Source organism: Pseudophryne corroboree, chromosome 4 (assembly GCF_028390025.1).
Source record: "Pseudophryne corroboree isolate aPseCor3 chromosome 4, aPseCor3.hap2, whole genome shotgun sequence".
NCBI classification, from domain to species: Eukaryota; Metazoa; Chordata; class Amphibia; order Anura; family Myobatrachidae; genus Pseudophryne; species Pseudophryne corroboree.
Window position 1 is genome coordinate 930,091,896 of NC_086447.1, and position 12,790 is coordinate 930,104,685.

The window sequence follows — 12,790 nt, forward strand, 5'->3', positions numbered from 1 at the left end:
CTTTATACATACATACTACATCTCATTATCATCCAGTCTATATTAGCAGCAGACACAGTACAGTACAATAGTCCACGGCTGTAGCTACCTCTGTGTCGGCACTCAGCAGTCCATTCATAATTGTATACTAGTATCCATCCATCTCCATTGTTTACCTGAGGTGCCTTTTAGTTGTGCCTATTAAAATATGGAGAACAAAAATGTTGAGGTTCCAAAATTAGGGAAAGATCAAGATCCACTTCCACCTCGTGCTGAAGCTGCTGCCACTAGTCATGGCCGAGACGATGAAATGCCAGCAACGTCGTCTGCCAAGGCCGATGCCCAATGTCATAGTACAGAGCATGTCAAATCCAAAACACCAAATATCAGTAAAAAAAGGACTCCAAAACCTAAAATAAAATTGTCGGAGGAGAAGCGTAAACTTGCCAATATGCCATTTACCACACGGAGTGGCAAGGAACGGCTGAGGCCCTTGCCTATGTTCATGGCTAGTGGTTCAGCTTCACATGAGGATGGAGGCACTCAGCCTCTCGCTAGAAAAATGAAAAGACTCAAGCTGGCAAAAGCAGTAGCACCGCAAAGAACTGTGCGTTCTTCGAAATCCCAAATCCACAAGGAGAGTCCAATTGTGTCGGTTGCGATGCCTGACCTTCCCAACACTGGACGTGAAGAGCATGCGCCTTCCACCATTTGCACGCCCCCTGCAAGTGCTGGAAGGAGCACCCGCAGTCCAGTTCCTGATAGTCAGATTGAAGATGTCAGTGTTGAAGTACACCAGGATGAGGAGGATATGGGTGTTGCTGGCGCTGGGGAGGAAATTGACCAGGAGGATTCTGATGGTGAGGTGGTTTGTTTAAGTCAGGCACCCGGGGAGACACCTGTTGTCCGTGGGAGGAATATGGCCGTTGACATGCCTGGTGAAAATACCAAAAAAATCAGCTCTTCGGTGTGGAACTATTTCAACAGAAATGCGGACAACAGGTGTCAAGCCGTGTGTTCCCTTTGTCAAGCTGTAATAAGTAGGGGTAAGGACGTTAACCACCTCGGAACATCCTCCCTTATACGTCACCTGCAGCGCATTCATAATAAGTCAGTGACAAGTTCAAAAACTTTGGGTGACAGCGGAAGCAGTCCACTGACCAGTAAATCCCTTCCTCTTGTAACCAAGCTCACGCAAACCACCCCACCAACTCCCTCAGTGTCAATTTCCTCCTTCCCCAGGAATGCCAATAGTCCTGCAGGCCATGTCACTGGCAATTCTGACGAGTCCTCTCCTGCCTGGGATTCCTCCGATGCATCCTTGCGTGTAACGCCTACTGCTGCTGGCGCTGCTGTTGTTGCTGCTGGGAGTCGATGGTCATCCCAGAGGGGAAGTCGTAAGACCACTTTTACTACTTCCACCAAGCAATTGACTGTCCAACAGTCCTTTGCGAGGAAGATGAAATATCACAGCAGTCATCCTACAGCAAAGCGGATAACTGAGGCCTTGGCATCCTGGGTGGTGAGAAACGTGGTTCCGGTATCCATCATTACTGCAGAGCCAACTAGAGACTTGTTGGAGGTACTGTGTCCCCGGTACCAAATACCATCTAGGTTCCATTTCTCTAGGCAGGCGATACCGAAAATGTACACAGACCTCAGAAAAAGAGTCACCAGTGTCCTAAAAAATGCAGCTGTACCCAATGTCCACTTAACCACGGACATGTGGACAAGTGGAGCAGGGCAGGGTCAGGACTATATGACTGTGACAGCCCACTGGGTAGATGTATGGACTCCCGCCGCAAGAACAGCAGCGGCGGCACCAGTAACAGCATCTCGCAAACGCCAACTCTTTCCTAGGCAGGCTACGCTTTGTATCACCGGTTTCCAGAATACGCACACAGCTGAAAACCTCTTACGGCAACTGAGGAAGATCATCGCGGAATGGCTTACCCCAATTGGACTCTCCTGTGGATTTGTGGCATCGGACAACGCCAGCAATATTGTGTGTGCATTAAATATGGGCAAATTCCAGCACGTCCCATGTTTTGCACATACCTTGAATTTGGTGGTGCAGAATTTTTTAAAAAACGACAGGGGCGTGCAAGAGATGCTGTCGGTGGCCAGAAGAATTGCGGGACACTTTCGGCGTACAGGCACCACGTACAGAAGACTGGAGCACCACCAAAATCTACTGAACCTGCCCTGCCATCATCTGAAGCAAGAAGTGGTAACGAGGTGGAATTCAACCCTCTATATGCTTCAGAGGTTGGAGGAGCAGCAAAAGGCCATTCAAGCCTATACAATTGAGCACGATATAGGAGGTGGAATGCACCTGTCTCAAGCGCAGTGGAGAATGATTTCAACGTTGTGCAAGGTTCTGATGCCCTTTGAACTTGCCACACGTGAAGTCAGTTCAGACACTGCCAGCCTGAGTCAGGTCATTCCCCTCATCAGGCTTTTGCAGAAGAAGCTGGAGACATTGAAGGAGGAGCTAACACGGAGCGATTCCGCTAGGCATGTGGGACTTGTGGATGGAGCCCTTAATTCGCTTAACAAGGATTCACGGGTGGTCAATCTGTTGAAATCAGAGCACTACATTTTGGCCACCATGCTCGATCCTAGATTTAAAGCCTACCTTGGATCTCTCTTTCCGGCAGACACAAGTCTGCTGGGGTTGAAAGACCTGCTGGTGAGAAAATTGTCAAGTCAAGCGGAACGCGACCTGTCAACATCTCCTCCTTCACATTCTCCCGCAACTGGGGGTGCGAGGAAAAGGCTCAGAATTCCGAGCCCACCCGCTGGCGGTGATGCAGGGCAGTCTGGAGCGACTGCTGATGCTGACATCTGGTCCGGACTGAAGGACCTGACAACGATTACGGACATGTCGTCTACTGTCACTGCATATGATTCTCTCAACATTGAAAGAATGGTGGAGGATTATATGAGTGACCGCATCCAAGTAGGCACGTCACACAGTCCGTACTTATACTGGCAGGAAAAAGAGGCAATTTGGAGGCCCTTGCACAAACTGGCTTTATTCTACCTAAGTTGCCCTCCCACAAGTGTGTACTCCGAAAGAGTGTTTAGTGCCGCCGCTCACCTTGTCAGCAATCGGCGTACGAGGTTACATCCAGAAAATGTGGAGAAGATGATGTTCATTAAAATGAATTATAATCAATTCCTCCGCGGAGACATTGACCAGCAGCAATTGCCTCCACAAAGTACACAGGGAGCTGAGATGGTGGATTCCAGTGGGGACGAATTGATAATCTGTGAGGAGGGGGATGTACACGGTGATATATCGGAGGATGATGATGAGGTGGACATCTTGCCTCTGTAGAGCCAGTTTGTGCAAGGAGAGATTAATTGCTTCTTTTTTGGGGGGGGTCCAAACCAACCCGTCATATCAGTCACAGTCGTGTGGCAGACCCTGTCACTGAAATGATGGGTTGGTTAAAGTGTGCATGTCCTGTTTTGTTTATATAACATAAGGGTGGGTGGGAGGGCCCAAGGACAATTCCATCTTGCACCTCTTTTTTCTTTTATTTTTCTTTGCGTCATGTGCTGTTTGGGGAGGGTTTTTTGGAAGGGCCATCCTGCGTGACACTGCAGTGCCACTCCTAGATGGGCCCGGTGTTTGTGTCGGCCACTAGGGTCGCTTATCTTACTCACACAGTCAGCTACCTCATTGCGCCTCTTTTTTTCTTTGCGTCATGTGCTGTTTGGGGAGGGTTTTTTGGAAGGGCCATCCTGCGTGACACTGCAGTGCCACTCCTAGATGGGCCCGGTGTTTGTGTCGGCCACTAGGGTCGCTTATCTTACTCACACAGTCAGCTACCTCATTGCGCCTCTTTTTTTCTTTGCGTCATGTGCTGTTTGGGGAGGGTTTTTTGGAAGGGACATCCTGCGTGACACTGCAGTGCCACTCCTAGATGGCCCGGTGTTTGTGTCGGCCACTAGGGTCGCTTATCTTACTCACACAGTCAGCTACCTCATTGCGCCTCTTTTTTTCTTTGCGTCATGTGCTGTTTGGGGAGGGTTTTTTGGAAGGGACATCCTGCGTGACACTGCAGTGCCACTCCTAGATGGGCCCGGTGTTTGTGTCGGCCACTAGGGTCGCTTATCTTACTCACACAGTCAGCTACCTCATTGCGCCTCTTTTTTTCTTTGCGTCATGTGCTGTTTGGGGAGGGTTTTTTGGAAGGGACATCCTGCGTGACACTGCAGTGCCACTCCTAGATGGGCCCGGTGTTTGTGTCGGCCACTAGGGTCGCTTATCTTACTCACACAGTCAGCTACCTCATTGCGCCTCTTTTTTTCTTTGCGTCATGTGCTGTTTGGGGAGGGTTTTTTGGAAGGGACATCCTGCGTGACACTGCAGTGCCACTCCTAGATGGGCCCGGTGTTTGTGTCGGCCACTAGGGTCGCTTATCTTACTCACACAGTCAGCTACCTCATTGCGCCTCTTTTTTTCTTTGCGTCATGTGCTGTTTGGGGAGGGTTTTTTGGAAGGGCCATCCTGCGTGACACTGCAGTGCCACTCCTAGATGGGCCCGGTGTTTGTGTCGGCCACTAGGGTCGCTTATCTTACTCACACAGTCAGCTACCTCATTGCGCCTCTTTTTTTCTTTGCGTCATGTGCTGTTTGGGGAGGGTTTTTTGGAAGGGACATCCTGCGTGACACTGCAGTGCCACTCCTAGATGGGCCCGGTGTTTGTGTCGGCCACTAGGGTCGCTTATCTTTCTCACACAGTCAGCTACCTCATTGCGCCTCTTTTTTTCTTTGCGTCATGTGCTGTTTGGGGAGGGTTTTTTGGAAGGGACACCCTGCGTGACACTGCAGTGCCACTCCTAGATGGGCCCGGTGTTTGTGTCGGCCACTAGGGTCGCTAATCTTACTCACACAGCTACCTCATTGCGCCTCTTTTTTTCTTTGCGTCATGTGCTGTTTGGGGAGGGTTTTTTGGAAGGGACATCCTGCGTGACACTGCAGTGCCACTCCTAGATGGGCCCGGTGTTTGTGTCGGCCACTAGGGTCGCTTATCTTACTCACACAGCGACCTCGGTGCAAATTTTAGGACTAAAAATAATATTGTGAGGTGTGAGGTATTCAGAATAGACTGAAAATGAGTGGAAATTATGGTTTTTGAGGTTAATAATACTTTGGGATCAACATGACCCCCAAATTCTATGATTTAAGCTGTTTTTTAGGGTTTTTTGAAAAAAACACCCGAATCCAAAACACACCCGAATCCGACGAAAAAAATTCGGTGAGGTTTTGCCAAAACGCGGTCGAACCCAAAACACGGCCGCGGAACCGAACCCAAAACCAAAACACAAAACCCGAAAAATTTCAGGCGCTCATCTCTAATATACACACACATACAGTACACATATATATACACATGTATATATATATATATCATATGTGTGTGTGTGTGTGTGTTTATATGTATGTATGTATGTATATACATGTGTATGTATATATGTAGGCACATGGATATATATGTACTATAATTAAAATAAAGTAAACTTTTATTGCACTTGCAAGTGCCACCAGGAAGACAGCAGGCTGCAGAGGACGCTAGACAGTCATTAATAATACTCATGCAGCTAAAAAAAATTTTTAAAAAAAATAAAAAAAAAATTTATTAGTGGAGGGGGGTTTCTGGGTACTCGGAAACCCCCCCTGGGTGCGCCACTGGATAGGGTTCCTGTCTCAAGTGCCCTGGGCCCCCTGGACTCATAATCCGCCGCTGGGGGCATGCCAGCAGCTCACAGAACGCTGGGCATGCCCCCTCACTGACGAAAACAGGGGCGTGGCTCGCGATTGCGGGTCCACCCGCGAAGCCATGCCCCCTTTTCCGTTGGCCATGCCCCCTTTTTACTGTGCGTGTGTCCCTCCTGCCTGAAAAAAGTTGGGAGGTATGCACTCCTGCTTGTGCCATGGCCATACCATCTGCTCCTGCTCCTGCTCCAATTCTCCTATAGTTTTTCCCAGATCTGTGACTCATTTGACTAACTCCACCCAGTGTTTTGACTCCGCCCAGCGTTAGCAAATGAAGCACAAAGTCACACATCTGGGCTATTATATAGGAGATATATATATATATATATATATATATATACAGTTGTGCTCATAAGTTTACATACCCTACAGAATTTGTGATTTTCTGGCCATTTGTCAGAGAATATGAATGATAACTCACAAACTTTTCTTTCACTCATGGTTAGTGGTTGGGTGAAGCCATTTATTGTCAAACAACTGTGTTTACTCTTTTTAAATCATAATGACAACAGAAACTACCCAAATGACCCTGATCAAAAGTTTACATACCACAGTTTTTAATACCGTGTATTGCCCCCTTTAACATCAATGACAGCTTGAAGTCTTTTGTGGTAGTTGTGGATGAAGCTCTTTATTTTCTCAGATGGTAAAGCTGCCCATTCTTCTTGGCACAAAGCCTCCAGTTCCTGTAAATTCTTGGGCTGTCTTGCATGAACTGCACGTTTGAGATCTCCCCAGAGTGGCTCAATGATATTAAGGTCAGGAGACTGAGATGGCCACTCCAGAACCTTCACTTTATTCTGCTGTAGCCAATGACAGGTCGACTTGGCCTTGTGTTTTGGATCATTGTCATGTTGGAACCAGAGCCATCTTAACAGCAGTGTAGGCCCCTGGGCACAGCAATGCACTGGGGCCCCTACCCATCCATCAGCGGTAGGGGTGGGGGGTGCTATCAGCGGCAGCTTTGATGTCACGCGGGGGTAGGGGGGTTCTATCTTTCGCTCAGCATGTAAGACCTGGAGAAATGGGACGGGAAGGAGAACCCTAAACTGTAGAAGGGGACACTGTGCTGAATGACGGGGCCCTGGTACATGACTTCCAGGGTGGTAGGGGCTGTTTATTACACAGGGGAGGGGTGGATAGTGGAGTGGGCTTAATATTCATCATTTTCCGGGGGTCAGGGCAGCTTGCTTTACTGCAGATATCTTCAGTTCCTGGAAATAGATTTCTTAGCTTTAATGAGATAAAAAAAACCTAGAGAGTCTCACCTTTCAGGAGGTACTGGGGACTTGGGGATCAGACTTCAGGATCCTTTCAGGATCCAGAGCAATCCACCAACAAAAATCTAAAACTGCATATTAAGCGTGTAGAGCTGGAGCAGGGACCAGCTGCTTGAAGGCTGATATCTCTGGTTCTGGGCATAGTAGAGACAAGCTGCCAGCGTCCACTGAAAGGGGAGAGTGTCAGATTTTGTAGTATACCCTCAGAAAAACTCTAAGTCAGACAGAACCCAAGATATCTAGCTGGGAAGAACAATTAACAGGCTTGGATGGAGACCAATGCTTTGAAGTCGGATATCTCCGGTTCCCCACGGCCGATTTTCAAAAATCTGGTACCCCTGGAAAGAGGGAACCCTCAGCTATCAGCATAGGGCCCTTTTACTCCTGGGGCCCTTGGGCAAGAGCCCATTGAGCCCATACGAAAAGACGGCCCTGGTTGGAACGTCCAAGTACTTCCCATGCGCAGCTTCCGGGCTGATGAGTGCAAATTTTCCTCCAGTATTTTCTGATAACATGCTGCATTCATCTTGCCATCAATTTTGACCAAGTTTCCAGTGCCTTTGTAGCTCACACATCCCCAAAACATCAGTAATCCACCTCCGTGTTTCACAGTAGGAATGGTGTACCTTTCATCATAGGCCTTGTTGACTCCTCTCCAAATGTAACGTTTATGGTTGTGGCCAAAAAGTAACATTTTGGTCTCATCACTCCAAATTACTTTGTTCCAGAAGTTTTGAGGCTTGTCTCTGTGCTGTTTGGAGTATTGTAAGTGGGATGCTTTGTGGCATTTGCGTAGTAATGGCTTTCCTCTGGCGACTCGACCATGCAGCCCATTTTTCTTCAAATGCCTCCTTATTGTGCATCTTGAAACAACCACACCACTTTTTTTCAGAGAGTCCTGTATTTCAGCTGAAGTTATTTGTGGATTTTTCTTTGCATCCCGAACAATTTTCCTGGCAGTTGTGACTGAAATTTTTGTTGGTCTACCTGACCGTGATTTGATTTCCACAGAATCCCTCATTTTACACTTCTTAATTAGAGTTTGAACACTGCTGATTGGCATTCTCAATTGCTTGGATATCTTTTTATATCCCTTTCCTGTTTTATACAGTTCAATTACCTTTTCCTGCAGATCCTTTGACAATTATTTTGCTTTCCCCATGGCTCAGAATCCAGACACGTCAGTGCAGCACTGGATGAAAGATGCAAGGGTCTTTCAGGAGTCCAGAAACTCACTGACTTTTTATACAAACACTGATTACAAGCAAACAGATCACAGGTGAGGATGGTTACCTTTAGTTGCCATTCAAACCCATTTGTGTCAACTTGTGTGCATGTTATCAGGCCAAAATCTCCAGGGTATGTAAACTTTTGATCAGGGTCATATGGGTAGTTTCTGTTGTCATTATGATTTAAAAAGAGTAAACACAGTTGTTTGACAATAACTGACATCACCCAACCACTAACCATGAGTGAAAGAAAAGTTTGTGAGTTATCATTCATATTCTCTGACAAATGGCCAGAAAATCACAAATTCTGCTAGGGTATGTAAACTTATGAGCACAATTGTATATATATATATATATACTATAGTTATATAATAAAAAAAGAGTGTTATCAGCAAAAGTTACACATACAGTAAGCCAATGCTTTGCCCATTTCAGGGGCTGCCCGCTGGCCATGTTATCCTGCACCCTCGGCCCAGGTTTGTGTGGCACAGTACGTTTGGCACACACTGGAATACACACTGGAATACACACAGCTCATGCAGTCCCTCAGGCCAGTCTTGGTTTTACCGGTGAGGACTGGTGGCACTGAATGAGGGGCAGAGTTTCCTGTGGTGCTGCTGACAGTAGGTGAGAGTGGCACAGAAGTACTTTACTCCGTGATCGTCTTTCGGAACTACAACGGGATACCCGTTCAGGAACGAAGTCACCAGGAAGATAAGGGACTTCCTTTACTGAGACGGGGGCGAAGGTGCCCTCTACCGGAAATGTAGAATGGTTATTACTGGCACAAGCACTTTAGCCACACTTTTATCACCTTTACTATGCAGGGCTTTATGCTAAGGCAAGAGAACTTGTCCTTGCACCCGCACAGAAAGGATTCCTGATGACCCGGATGGACTAGGGCAGGGAGATGACAGCAAAACACAGTTTATAGTCACCAGTCAGATTCTTATCACCATACTGTCCTTCTCTGCAGAATCCCAACACGTCCCAACCTAACGGTGTGCTAAGCCAGCTAGTCAGCAAAATAAACAGCACACAGGCTCTATACTAGCCAACTGGCTTAATGCACAATGTACTAGTTGTACAGCAATACCTAAATAACGAACCCTGTAATAATGGCGTAAATACAAACAGAACGAAAAACTCTACAGAGACCAGTCTAAGGAATGCGGCCTGTGGCCCCACGAGATGAAATACTGGGTGCTACTTTTACCTACAATCTTTGTTAGCCCAGTGTGCCTATTACAGGGAACTCAGGGCCTAGTGCCCTATAAAGTAAATTATGCTGTGGTTTTGGGGGTTCAAAGCTGAACTAAGCCTTAAATATGATCTCTAGGCTTAATGATGTGGCATAATGTGTATAAGGGGCAGTACTACTGTGTGGCATAATGTGTATAAGGGGCAGTACTACTGTGTGGCATAATGTGTATAAGGGGTATTACTGTGTGTCATGACATGTATAAGGGGTACTACTGTGTGGTTTAATTTGAATAAGGGGTATTACTGTGTGCGTAACATGAATAAGGGGTATTACTGTGTGGTATAATGTGTATAAGGGTATTTACTGTGTGGCATAAAGTGTATAAGAGGAAATACTGTGTTGCATAAAATGAATAAGGGGCACTACTGTGTGGGTAACATGAATAAGGGGCACTTCTGTGTGGAGTATTGGGAATAAGGGGTATTACTGTGTGGCATAACGTGTATAAAGGGTACTACTGTGTGGCATAAAATTAATAAGGGGCACTACTATGTGTATAACGTGAATAAGGGGAATTTCTATGTGGAGTAACGGGAATAAGGGGTATTATTGTGTGGCATAAAGTGTATAAGGGGTATTACTGTGGGGCATAAAATGAATTAGGGGTACTACTGTGTGGCATAACATGAATAGGGGCTCTACTGTGTGGCTTAATATGAGTTGGGGGCACTATTGCGGGGAACGTGAACTTTGGGCACTGTGTGGCATAATGTGAATTGGAGGCAATATATAACAGTACATATAATGTAATATTGTTTATTTTAGTGTTATATTACTGAAAAATATACTCTATAACTGTATAAAACAGCTCAAGTGCTGTGTCCCAAATTTTGCCCTTCAAAATTTAAATGTGCCCCTCCCTCCGTGGTCAGCACCTGGGCCCACCACTCGCTAGCTCCGCCAATACAAGAATGATTACCATGGCAACAAGCGATGCGGACCAGCGACAGCCTAACTGAGGTACAAGTTCTATTATGTATCACGGTTCCAGTAGGTTGCAATATCCAGCACTATTATTTGGGTGCAGTTACCGGCTATAACTTACAGTAGCCATGTTATTTGTGATGCCGCACTATAGGCCACTCCCACTGTTCCTACCCAAGTCAGACCTTGCCAGTGTTCACTGACACAGTGCGTTGAGGTAATATACAGAAACATGCTCTCTATCAATTTAATGAAAAGTTGTGACATCCCTGAGGCATAAGGTTCGTTGTACCTCAGTGATGTCCTTAATTGTTGCCAAACCAAGTGGCTGAATATTTTCTCAGCCCACCGCATACAGTAGCTGCCACCGCTGTTACTGTATACAACGGGCCCCTTATTTTATTGCCCGCAGCTCTTGTTTGGTAGCCCCCTGCAATGTTACCTGTGTATTTACCATTGATGGTCACAGTATGAGACAGACAGTAAGGAGCCCGCTGACCGGGATCTGATGTAACGCTGTTTAGTAGGGAGGAATCAGGCTAACATCAGATACAGTATATGAGAATAAACACAAATGTTTCCAAAATAACCTCAAAATAAGTTATCTTATCAGTGCCGAGCACCACTTCCTAAAATGCGAAAACCGCATGGAAAATCCTCCTCTGCTCTCTACGGGCATAATGGAAATTTTCTATAGAAGAAGGTAATAAAATTCTAAATACAGAAGAAATATTCACTATGATCCAGGTGCTAAGCTTCTGTGTGCAGGAGATAATATTACGCCAGCTACACGGGAGAGGGTTAGGCGTGTGATTGGCTAGGGTCAGACCGGGCAACTAGCGGGATCACTTGTCAGGGGACACATGGACAAGCAGGAGCGATAGGTCAGAACTGCCCACAGCCAATCAGAGCATCAGAATGCTAACAGCAGCACATAATATTTCAGCTCTTACAGCTCCTTAATGTACATTTGTATGCAAGTTAGAAGTACAATATTAAATATACAAAGTGGCGGCGATTTAATTAACTGCGGGAGCCCCATGTGCTAATTACAGAGACAGGAGTTTTCCTCACAACCTCAGGAGCTGCGAGGAAATATCTGCGTTATGCAGATTCTTACATTCTTACATTGCTTAGAATTCCTAAGCGAACCAGAAGAAAATATGATTTTATTTTTTTTAATGAAGAAACTTTATCACCTGTGTCAATTAAATAATTAACTGATAATAACTTACACCGGGGTTTTAGCGCCCATCAGGCACCTCTTTGGCGGTCATTTTAGTCACAATTTGCAGCTGCACCATACACGCCACTTAATATTGTGTGCAGCAGATTATATCAGCGCTGCGAAATGCCGCAATTCACGCCAAACGCAACAGTGACATTTATAACAAGAAGGCACGTTTCTCTCATTATAGGGGCAGATGTACTAAACCTTAAAGAGTGATAAAGTGGAGAGAGATAAAGGGCCTAATTCAGACCTGATCGCTCGCTAGCAATTTTTTGCAGTCCTGCGATCTGGTAGTCGCTGCCTACAGGGGGAGTTTATTTTAGCCGTGCAAGTGTGCGATCGCATGTTCAGCTGAATGGTACAAAAAAATCTTTGTGCAGTTTCTGAGTTGCCCAGAACTTACTCAGCCGCTGCGATCACTTCAGCCTGTCCGGCACCGGAATTGACGTCAGACACCCGCCCTGCAAACGCTTGGACACACCTGCGTTTTTCCAAACACTCCCAGAAAACGGTCGGTTGCCACCCACAAACGCCTTCTTCCTGTCAATCTCCTTGCGATCGTCTTTGCGAAAGGATTCTTCGTAAAACCCATCGCTCAGCAACGATCCGCTTTGTACCCGTACAACGCGCCTGTGCATTGCGGTGCAGACGCATGCGCAGTTCTGACCTGATCGCAGCACTGCACAAAAAGCTAGCGTGCGATCAGGTCAGAATGACCCCCAAAGTACCAGCCAATCAGCTCTTAACTGCCATTTTTCAAAAACAGCCTGTAACATGGCAGTTGTGAGCTGATTGGCTGGTACTTTATCTCTTTCCAAGGCTTAGTACATTAGGCAGAAATCTGCCCATTTTGTCTATGCCACTTTACATACTGGTTGCATAAGGGGCTTATTTAATATTTCTGCAGTGTGCTCCGCTGCAATGAGACCCAGCGCAAACAATGACATTAAAGCTTTAAAAGTACAGTATAGAAAGGAAAGCTACAATCTGATGAATTTGATTTGCGCACACCATAATGTGAAGCTCTGCTGAGTCCTAGCGATGGGACCTTGTGGGCACCTGTGGGGTGTGGATAGGAGCTGCCTAATTTCC